The 11,713-nt window shown below is 34.5% G+C and overlaps 1 pseudogene; it reads left to right on the top strand.

Moving 5' to 3' along the window:
- The first annotated feature begins 394 nt into the window (after positions 1–394).
- Positions 395–11,427, top strand: LOC147410079 (putative disease resistance protein RGA4; annotated as a pseudogene).
- The last annotated feature ends 286 nt before the right edge of the window (positions 11,428–11,713 follow it).

The following is an 11,713-nucleotide window of genomic DNA, read 5'->3' as shown; positions in this document are numbered from 1 at the left end:
TCACAATTCTAACTTGGAATGTGCACATTACCGTAGATGTGTTTCCTCATTATACGACTAAAAACTATCTATGATTATGTACACATCTCCACGTCAGAATTGTGAGAATTGTAGTAAATCCTGTGTCACCCCAGCACTACTCAAAAAAAAATATATATATATACTACCGACAACAATCCATAAGAGAGAACATGAGCCAAGAACAATCATTTACTCTGACATCTTACTGTTGATGTTGTTCTCTCTTAAAATGAGAATTAATCTACTCAACTTATTTTTTTGAATTTAGTTGAGGTGTAATAAGTAAAATCTGGAGTGCCAATAGAATTACTCTTTATAATTGATGGCTGATCCCACCACCATCAATTATTGAGTAAGCCCCCCCCCCCCCAAACAAGTCAAAACCTATTGCTGCTGTTTCTTCTTCTTCAACATCAACAATTTCATTCATCAATTGCAATTCTCTTTCTGTTTCATAGTCTTCTTAAGAGATTTATATAATAAGTATGGCAATATCAGTTGCATCTGCTTTTCTTAAGCCTGTATTGGAGCAGCTTGGCTCAAAAATCGTAACAGAGTTTGGATTGGTATGGGGTGTTAAGGAGGAGTTGGACAAATTGTCTAGTTTCATGTCAGCAATCCAATCGGTTCTTCAGTATGCTGAGGAAAAGCAAATTCATTCGGAGCCAGAGAGAGATTGGATGACAAAGCTTAAAGATGTCGCTTACGATGCTGAAGACATATTGGATGAGTTTGCAACTGAAGCTTTACGATCCAAAGTGGAAACTAGCAAGTGGAATCAGGTATGCAATTTCTTCCTTCCCTGTTTCGGTTTAAAGTCACTTCGATTTCGATATGAGATAAGTCATAAGATAAAGGACATCAATGAGAAATTAGAAAGGATTGCAAAGGAAAGGAATGATCTTCATCTTTGTGAAGGAGGTGGAGGGTCGCAGCTACCTGAAGTCGGGAAGAGATCGAAAACCATCTCCTTGATACATGAACCAGTTGTTCTCGGTAGAGAAAATGATAAGGAGAAGTTAATAAATCTGTTGGTATCTGATGGGTCTGTTGCAAAGGAGCTCTCTGTTATTCCCATAGTCGGTATGGGTGGAGTTGGTAAGACAACCCTTGCTCAGCATATTTATAACGACGAGAGTGTTGAAAAGCATTTTGAACTAAGAGGATGGGTATGTGTGTCTAATGATTTTGATTTGGAAAGACTGTCAAAGGCGATTATAGAGAGTACTTCCAAGACATCATCTAATTATAAGGAATTAACCTCACTCACTGAAGAAATTAAGAAAATAGTGAGTGGGAAGAAATTTCTACTCATATTAGATGATGTCTGGAATGAAGATTATACAAAGTGGGACATCCTAAGAGCTCCCTTGCAATATGGAGCAAAGGGGAGTAAAATTCTTGTCACCACTCGTAGTGAAAGAGTTTCACAGATCATGGGCACTATTCATGGTTATCCCTTGGGAATTTTGTCAGATGAAGATTGTTGGTTATTGCTAGCAAAACGTGCATTTCCAACTGAGAGCTGGGACGAGCATCCAGATCTGGTGGTAGTTGGCAAGAAAATTGCAAAAAAGTGCAGTGGTATACCTTTGGCTGCAAAGACACTCGGAGGCGTCTTACAAAGTACGAAACAAGAAAGAAAATGGAAAGACATTTTGAACAGTGAAATATGGAAATTGCCTCAAGGAGGAGAAGATGATATCTTAAATTCTCTAAGATTGAGTTATCATCATTTGCCCTCACATCTAAAACAGTGCTTTCTGTATTGTAGCATATTTCCCAAGGACTATGAATTTAAAAAGGAGAAATTGGTCAAATTGTGGATGGGGGAAGGTTTTATTACATCCAATGTGGGGCAAATGGAAATGGAAGATGTGGGTTGTGATTACTTTGATGATTTGCTATGGAGGTCATTCTTCCAATGTGAGAAAAACGAGTATGTCGGATTGACATACAAGATGCATGATCTGATTCATGATCTAGCACAATCACTTTCCGAAGGTGAATGTTTTAGAATGGAGGACAAAAAATTAATTGATTTTCCTGAAAAGGCTCGGTATGCCTCTTGCATCACCATATAGCAAATGATCTTACAATGTTTGGGCGGTTTCTTAAATGTCAAAGGCTTCACACTTTACTAGTGCTCCTGGAGTTTGGAACTAAAAGCGTCCCCATTAATCTATTCCAACAAATGAAATTCCTTCGTGTGTTGGAATTGACTGGTAATAGTATGATAGAGTTGCCCGATTCAATTGGTAATTTGAAACACCTACGATACTTTTCCCTTTCATCTAATTATATAGAAAGATTACCTGAATCAGTGAGCAGCCTTTATAATCTGCAGACATTAGATCTTAGTCGCTGTTATAGCTTGGTTGAGTTACCCAAGGACACAAGAAACCTGAGTAACCTACGACATATTACCTTTTCGACCTTGTTTATGAGTTCAACACCGAAGGGAATTGGGAGATTAACATGTCTACAGACACTGTCAAAGTTCATTGTTGGTAAAGATAGTGGGCATGAGATAGGACAATTGATGAAATTGATTAACCTCAGAGGTCGATTGGAGATTTCAGGGCTCCAAAATGTGGTCAATGCAGAAGAGGTCGTGTGGGATAATAGAGAATATATTGAAGTGGAGGAGTTGGAATTATCATGGGAAGGTTCTCAGAGTGTAAGTATTGCAGAGGAAATACTTGAAAGGTTCCAACCTCACCCTAATCTCAGAATCCTAAATATCAAAGGCTACAATGGTGAAAGATTTCCAAGCTGGATTGGGGATCCGTCTTTCTCCAAACTAGAGAAAGTGGAGATATGGAATTGTAAATCATGTCAAACCCTCCCTCCTCTCTGGCAGCTACCTTCCCTCAAAAAATTTATTCTATACCATGGTGATTTTTTGGTTGATGGAAACCTGTTTAATAAGGCTTTTCCCTCATTGGAAGAGCTTTTTATTTATTCATTCCCAAATTTAGTAGAATGGAGTAGTGACACTGAAGAAAAAGGTGATTTCCCTTGCCTCCTTACACTTGGAATTGTTGATTGCATGAATTTGATTGCTCTTCCAAGGTTTTTGACAAATGTTCGTGAGTTAAATTTAAGAAATTGCAATGAGAGGATATTAAGCTCTGTCTTACTTCGCCGCTCTCTCCTCCTTGAGGATACGTAATTTTACAAATCTAAAGGCCATACCCAGTGGGTCGTTAAAGAACCTAAAAGCACTCAAAAAGCTTTTAATCTATAATTGTGAAGAGTTGGTTACTCTAGATGAGGGTCTACAATACCTAGTATCCCTTCAAGAGCTTAATATTTGGAACCTTCCTCAACTGGCATCCTTGCCAGATGGATTGAAAAACCTCATCTCCCTCAAATACTTGTATATCTACAATTGTGAAAGACTAGCAACCTTGCCAAAGGAGGGACTGCCCACCACGCTTCAAATTCTCAACATGTCCAGATGTCCATTGCTAGTAGAACAGTGCCGAAAGGAGAGTGGCGAATATTGGCCCAAGATATCACACATCCCCAACTTAAATACGGTATGCTTTGATCTTTTTACACTAAAGTACCCTAAATACCTCTTAATTATCTATGTACATTGCATTTACATTAGGGTTAAAATCACAATTTGAAGTTTGATCGTTTTTTAATTTATATAAAATAAAAATAAAAAAGAAATACAACTTATTTATCAAAATTACCTTTTTTTTATTTTTTTTATTTTTTTTTTAACGTATTTTGCAAATAGTTTGAAACGTTTGTTGTCCCCAGTAAATAAGATAATTTCATCCCATTATTCGCTAACGTGCAACACTCACCTCCAACACTTTATGGAATCAACTTTTTGATTTCAGAATGAAAATGCATTGATTTACCTAGGAAAAACTAAAATAAAATGTTTTATTTATTTTAAAATATTATGAATGTTTTTCCAATAATATTGAGTTTTAAATTAAATTATAACATTTTCCATTCTGTAACATTTCAATTTTATTTATTTATTTATTTATTATTATTTTTATTTTTTATTTTTACATATTTAAACTAAGAATGGGCCTACAGTCTTGAGTTGCATTTATCATTAATCTTTTAATTTTTCTAGTGTTCATGTTTCAGTTGCTGCACTGGAAGCTAATAATTTTCTTTTCCAGGACTTTGGCGCAAGTGATTCTGATTCAAGCCTTGGTGCAAGTGATTCTGAATAGGTATGGTTGAAAACACAGATCTGACATGCAGTGTTCAGTTGTAACCTTAGTTTTATTATTCGTTGGGTTGATTTGAAAATTGGCCGAGTCAACACAACCAATTACTTAGATTTCAAGGTGACTCAAACTCGCTAAGTCATCAATTTGACTTGATTCGCATTGGAGTTGAGTTTTAAAACTTTGGCAGCAATGGTACCCGGGTTCAATTTTTGTGGATCAATTCATATATATTACAAATTGGAAAAAGTTTGTGTAAATTTTATTTTTGTTTATGCTCCTAAAAATATGATATTAAATATATATTATTGAGGTTGGATCAGTAAAGGATATTTTCATTAATGAAATTATATTTTTCTTTCCCAAAATCATATTTGAAAAAGAAAATTTAAAATTTTATAAATTTAAAATGAATCAGAAAAATTGGTTATGGTTTTATTAGAATCGGACCAACTTCATTAAGTCCGCCCATTTGTTCAAATCAGTGTATAAAACACTAATAGCTAATGTCTCAGACGAGTTGAGTTTCTGAATGAGATCTGGGTGAATTCTAACCTGACTTGCTTCTCTCAACCCATTGTTGGAGAATAAGATGAACTGTATTAAAATGCATGAGATACATTGTATCATTGTTAATATATCTCACACAAATGGAAGGTTGTGATGAAGGATATTCTAAAATAGATATTGATATTTAGAATATATCAATTAGGATATTCTAGAATATGTACACTAACAATGATACAATTTATCTCATGCATTTTAATACAGTTCATCTTATTCTCTAACACCCATAACTTGAAAAACTAATGTGGTTACACTACGTGAAAAATGCGAAATTTGACAGACTGAAACCATTGAATTGTCACATATTCGACGGTTGACCACATCGAAAAATGCCATCAAAAGTTTGTTAGTTGGATTCAAAAATCAATGGGCCAAATCCGTTGATTATATTTTGACAGCTCTTACTCATGAAATTTAGTGCTTTGTTTGGTTGAATTTGTTCCATTTTGAAGTAGGGGCCACAATTGTTACTTATGAATTTTACAGGTTGTCATCTAAAGGGACTCTTGAAGAAGTACAAGTTGACTGATCTGCAAAACACGCTAGCAAATAATGATAGGCAACACGAGGAAAGGATTACTGAGCTATAAAAGGAGATGCATATGTAGAGAGAAATCAAAAGTGCGGTGCAAGAGCAAATAACTCAGTTCTTCCGCAACATATTTCCTGATTGCCATCCTCCTAGTCTGGTACTTTGAGAGGCACCTATATATATTTAGTTCCACTAACTTAAACTTATTTACCTGCATTTGTCATCCTCCTAGTCAGGGACTTTGAGAGGCACCTAGATACATTTAATTTCACTACTTTAGACTTATTTACTTGTTTTTTGTTTTTATTAACTTATATAATATTTTTTTATCATCTTATATTGCTTAACTAATAATTGTTATTTTATTGTTAACTAACCCCTTTTTAACTCCGCCGACGTAAAATTAAATGTTTTACATTGCCGGTCCCAAGCCCGGATAAAGGAGGAGGGAAAAGGAAGCTCCAATGAGTATTTTACTTGGATATATTTAGTGAATGGTTGGTTTTGATTTAATTCAACTAATTATTTTATATCTTATAATTTTTGTTTACTTGATTATGACCTCATGTGGTTTCTCTTGGACAGAAAACAGGAATTTGTAGGAATGAGTTTGTGGGTCCCTCAAGAAGTAAGAGGTTTCTCTCTCAAATAAGGTGAATTTCTAAAGAGACACTACGTGAAAACTGCAAAAATTGGAAAAAAAAAATTGTTGGGCTGCGACCGACGAATTTTAGATATCCAAATTTGATGGGCATGGGGCCACGAATTTTGAATTCTCAACCTCACTTTCTCAGTCTCTAAGCGATTTGTTTCCCCTCTCTCACTCTCTCGATCAATTGTGAGAAACTCTCCTTCTCACTCTCTTTTTTCTTTGTCTCTCTCTCGATTGTGACAAATTCCCTCTCTCTCTCTCTCTCTCGATTGTGAGAAACTATAAGATTTCTATGTCTCCCTCGATCTCATATATATTTCTCTTTCTATCTAATCACTCTCTCTTTCTTTCTCTCTGTCTCTAATCTCTTGATCTTTTAACACTGAAAATGATGGAGTGAAGAAAAAGTCATTATGATGATAAAATCTAGGGTAAATTGGAGCCTTTAAAGTGATCTCTTGATTTCTCAGGTTGGTGGGTTGAGGTTATTGAAGATGAGATCTAGGGTTTATGATTCCACGAGCTCTTCGATCTCTAAATTGGTTTTAACCCTTATTTAATTGGATACAATTTTGATTTTTTCTGTGAATCTGAACAGGGAGGATCAAGGTTCATGATCTCAAAGTTAACTCAAAGCCAGATTTGTTAAGCCAGTTGAAGGATTTGAACACAGAACTCGCCCTGCTCCATGTCTCTAAGGTCATTGGTAGAGCCCCCAATAAGCTATTTCTCTAACCTTCTTCTCCTAATTTTAGACCTGTAAGTCTCTTTCTCACATGCGCACAAGCGAATCTCACACTCCATTTCCCAATTAAAAGGTTAATTTTCTAATTTTTTGCTGCAGTTTATCTCTCTGGGTTTAATACCAAAATCAGGCAAAGGTTCTCTCCTCAATTCTGAAGATTAGGTTAAATTTCTACTTTCATAATTGATGATATAATATTGTTTCCATGATTTTACTTATACAAAACAATTTTCTTCCAAAAACTTCTAGAATATGTTTTTAAAAAATCTGATTATGTGAGACTGCAATATGTAGGATGGTCATTAGTTTATTGCTGATGGAATTAAAGCAACATTAATTATATCTTACTGAAAGACCAAACTAATAATTGGAGAAACTATATATGATGGGTCCCGTTCAGCACCAAACATTTTGGCCAACATTTTAGCCAACCATTTTTGTCCTACATGGGTTAGAAGTTTTGGAATGGGCTGAATTTTGGTGAGGATGATCTCTACGGTGAAGAGATCATCATCACCAAAAATCAGCCCATTCCAAAACTTCTAGCCCCATGTTTACAAGTTGAAAAATCGTGGACCATTTTTTATAAACCATTTTTTATGGGGGTAGAAGTTTTGGAATGGGCTGATTTTTGGTGATGATGATCTCCTCACCGTATAGATCATCCTCACCAAAAATCAACCCATTCCAAAACTTCTAACCCATGTTTTGAAAAATGTTTTGCCAAAATGTTTGGTGCTGAACATTTCCCAGATATGATAGTTCTTTTTCAATATTGACTCCTAGATATACTTAGTTTAGTTTAGAGAAATACAAGCATTGAGCTTCTCCATTCAACCTCAATCCAATAAGATTCCCCACTTTTGATGACCTTCACTCGATGAAGTTTACGTTTCAAGCACTACCACTTGTGCAGTACCCGTGGGTATCTTTAGCAAGTATTACGTTGTGAGAGGTGTAGCCAACTATTACCAAAGTAGAGGCAATTTTTAATTTATGTGAAGCCAAACACAAATTAGAGTTGTGTTTTGCGTTTTTATTTTAAATGTGTAGCTTCTAGTTAGAGATCTCAAAGTTAAAAATTAAGAGGAGAGTAGGAGAGGGTTAGATATTAATGTTCAGTTGATAACGTGAGTTCTTTTGGAAGATCTTTTAAATGGGTGAAGCATTCATGTCAAATTTTGACACTTAAACTGATTTTTGTGCACCCTTTCCGAATTTATGTTTTTCTTTCTTTGCAAGATAGTAACTAAATTTATCATATAGTATGAGTTCTATTCTACCTATTCCAATTGATTTATTTTTCTTTAAGCAGATATATATTATGCGTATATGTATTTTATCTATGGGTATATGATACAAATTGTAAGATATGCCATTACACATTTCATTTATCTTTATTATTTCATAAACATTTCTTAATTTTCACATTATTTAGTGTTGTTTTAGACTTTGAGTCTACAAATCCTTTTTTTTAGGGTTAGTCAATTCTGACACTTTCTATTTGTCACTATGTGAAAAAAGCCCATATTTAACAGTCTTAGCTTGTCAAATTTTGAGAAGTTTGATGGACCATCCCATCAAATATACTAGTCAAATATTTTCTTGTAGAATTTTTTTTTACGACCCTGGTGAAAGCGCCCTCAATCCGCGGGGTGTGCAGATCCACTTTTGATTTTTGAGGTTTGGGAGTCACCACCTAGTTATTACGGTCTAGGAACCGAGCATTGACTTAAGATAGATAAAAACAACTAATCTACAAAAAGAAACTAAGTCCAGGGATCACTTTACGGGGTTGGAAGGTATTAGGCACCAACCCCGCCCGGCAAATACCGGTCTCTACTTTTTCTCAAATAACACTACATTACAAAGTAACCTAGAATTAATAAAAAAGAAATAAAAAAATAATAATTACCTAGCGGATTATGACGGTTTCCTCAGTACTGATGGAAAGTGTCCTTATATGAGTTTCCTTGTTATTCCTCCATCACTAGATCCGCTGCTGATCTCTAACATGAAGTATCTTCTTCCTAGATCTGAGTGTTACCTGATTCTTTTTTGATGGATTTCTAGGAGTTTTTGAAGGATTTTTGGGTGTTTTTTGAGCAAAAGTTGGGGTCTGGATATTAGGTAGGGAATTAGGACTTTAAAAATAAGGTTTGGGTAAGGCTAGGGAGACATTTTGACCTACTTTTTCTATGATATATTTTGACCTGCCAAATTAGGTTGTGGAGGCGCTCTATTTATAGAGTTTTTTGGGTAGAATTAGTGTTTGATTAGGTTTCTTTTAGGATTTTAATTAGGGTTTTGACTTAAGTCTTATGAGATTGACTGGGTATTTTTAGATTAGGATTTTAATTAGAGTTTTGACTTAAGTCTTATGAGATTGACTTGGTTTCTATAGATTAGGATTTTGACCTAAGTCTTATGAGATTGACTTGATCTTTTTAGATTAGGTTTTAATTAAAGTTTTGACTTAAGTCTTATGAGATATACTTGGTTTAGATTTTTAAATTAATTTATTAAGGTTTTAATTTACGTTAATTAATATTTTATTTATTAATTTCGAAATTAAAAATTTTAAAAATTAGAAAATTATCGTTTTACCCCCGAAGAGAACTTTTGCATTTCAAGTCTATTTTCAATATTTCAGGATGTTTTGGAATCGATTTTTCGTAAGAAATTCAATGAGATTATTTATTTGTGTCATTTACAATTTTTTTGGCATGAAATAATCACGAATCCTATGAGGGATATTTTCGTAATTTTGTCAAATCTAGTGAAAGTTGGCGAAATGATTTCTTTGATTTCAATCTGTTGTTTTATGTGTTTGAAAGGATTTATCTAAGCGTAATGTGGGATCTAAGGATGTTTTGATGTTAAAGGTATTTTGGGTAATTTGATCATTTTTTAGTGATTTTTATCGTAAAACTTCTTTTGTCTGTGAAATGATGATTTCTATGTTTTTAGAGTCATATTTTCTTAGCGTAACGTGGTTTCTACAATTTTGTTAGTTTGAGATACCTCATCCGAATTTCTGAAATATATCTAGTAACAAAATTAGAGCATTGGAATAATCATCCATCATTGGGAATCGTCGCAATCGGGTTGACGAGTTGATTAATCAGGTGAATGCAAACATGGGGTGTCTACAGATGCCCCTCTTTGGCAGAGGGTTGAAGAAAATCAGATAGCAAATCTATTTTGGTAGATAGTATGATATTCGAATGCCAAAGCTAGTGACAATTCATTTTGCAGCCTGATTTAGCAATTCGTCGGGACATTCGGATTCTTGAGGGTAAAACTCTCCCCAAACTAAAAATTTGTTAGGTCCTCGAGAGCGAGCTCTCATTGACGGCGTCAGATTCTTGAATTTTAGAAAATTCTCTCTAACTAAAAATGTGCAAGTGTGAGTACTTGAAATCTGAGATAAATCTCAGAGGGTTTGAGCAAAAACTGAGTAAAATCTGAACATAATCTGAGTATAAACTAAGCATAATCTGAGTAAAATCTAAGCATAAATTGAACAAAATCTAAGCATAATCTGAGTAAAAGTTAAATGTCTTACTCTACCTACCCTGGGTGAAAGAGTAATGGACAATTTTTTTTTTGGAATCCTACTCTACCTACTTGGGGTGAAAGAGTAATGATTTTTTTTTTTTTTTTGAAGTCCTATTCTACATACTCGGGGTGAAAGAGTAATGAACTATTTTCCTGGGAGTCTTACTCTACCTACTCTGGGTGAAAGAGTAATGAACTATTATCTGGGAGTTCTACTCTACCTACTCAGGGTGAAAGAGTAATGAACTAATTTTTCTGGGAGTCCTATTCTACCTACTCAGGGTGAAAGAGTAATGGACTAATTTTTCGAGAGTTCTACTCTACATACTCAGAGTGAAAGAGTAATGAACTATTTTTTCTGGGAGTACTACTCTACCTACTCAGGGTGAAAGAGTAATTGACTAATTTTCTAGGAGTTCTACTCTACCTACTCGGGGTGAAAGAGTAATGAACTAATTTTTCTAGGAGTCCTACTCTACCTACTCAGGGTGAGAGTAATGGACTAATTTTCTGAGAGTTCTACTCTACATACTCAGGGTTAAAGAGTAATGAACTATTTTAACAAATTGCAATGAGAGGATATTAAGCTCTCTCTCCTCCTTGAAGATATTAAGCTCGTGAGTTAAATTTAACAAATTGCAATGAGAGGATATTAAGCTCTATGTCTTACTTCACCTCTCTCTCCTCCTTGAAGATATTTAATTTTAAAAATCTACAGGGCATACCCAATGGGTCGTTAAAGAAGCTAAAAGCACTCAAAAAACTTTTTATCTATAATTGTGAAGAGTTGATTACTCTAGATGAGGGTCTACAATACCTAGTATCCCTTAAAGAGTTGCATATTTTGAACCTTCCTCAACTAGCATCCTTGCCAGATGGATTGAAAAACCTCATCTCCCTTAAATACTTGAGAATTGAGAATTGTGAATGACTACCAACCTTGCCAAAGGAGGGATTGCCCACCACGCTTCAAATTCTCAACATGTCCAGATGTCCATTGCTAGCAGAACAGTGCCAAAAGGAGAGTGGCGAATATTGGCCCAAGATATCACACATCCCCAACTTATACATGGTATGCTCTTTTCTTTTTACACTAAAATACCCTAAATACCCCTTAATTATCTATTTGCATTTACAATAGGGTTAAATTCACAATTTGAAGTATGTTCATTTTTTAATTTATAAAAAAAATATAGAAATACAACTTATTTATCAAAATTACTTTTTTTAACGGATTTTGCAAATAGTTTGAAATGTTTGTTGTCCCCAGTAAATAAGATAATTTCATCCCATTATTCGGTAACGTGCGACACTCACCTCCAACACTTTATGGAATCAACTTTTCGATTTCAGAATGAAAATGCAATGATTTACTTAGTAAAAACTAAAATAAAATGTTTTATTTATTCTAAATATTATGAATTTTT

The sequence above is a fragment of the Akebia trifoliata genome, chromosome 2 (genome assembly GCF_017979445.1).
Source record: "Akebia trifoliata isolate Shusen 1 chromosome 2, ASM1797944v1, whole genome shotgun sequence".
NCBI lineage: Eukaryota > Viridiplantae > Streptophyta > Magnoliopsida > Ranunculales > Lardizabalaceae > Akebia > Akebia trifoliata.
The sequence above is the reverse complement of the archived record's forward strand: the minus strand, read 5'-3'. Positions and strand labels throughout refer to the sequence as shown.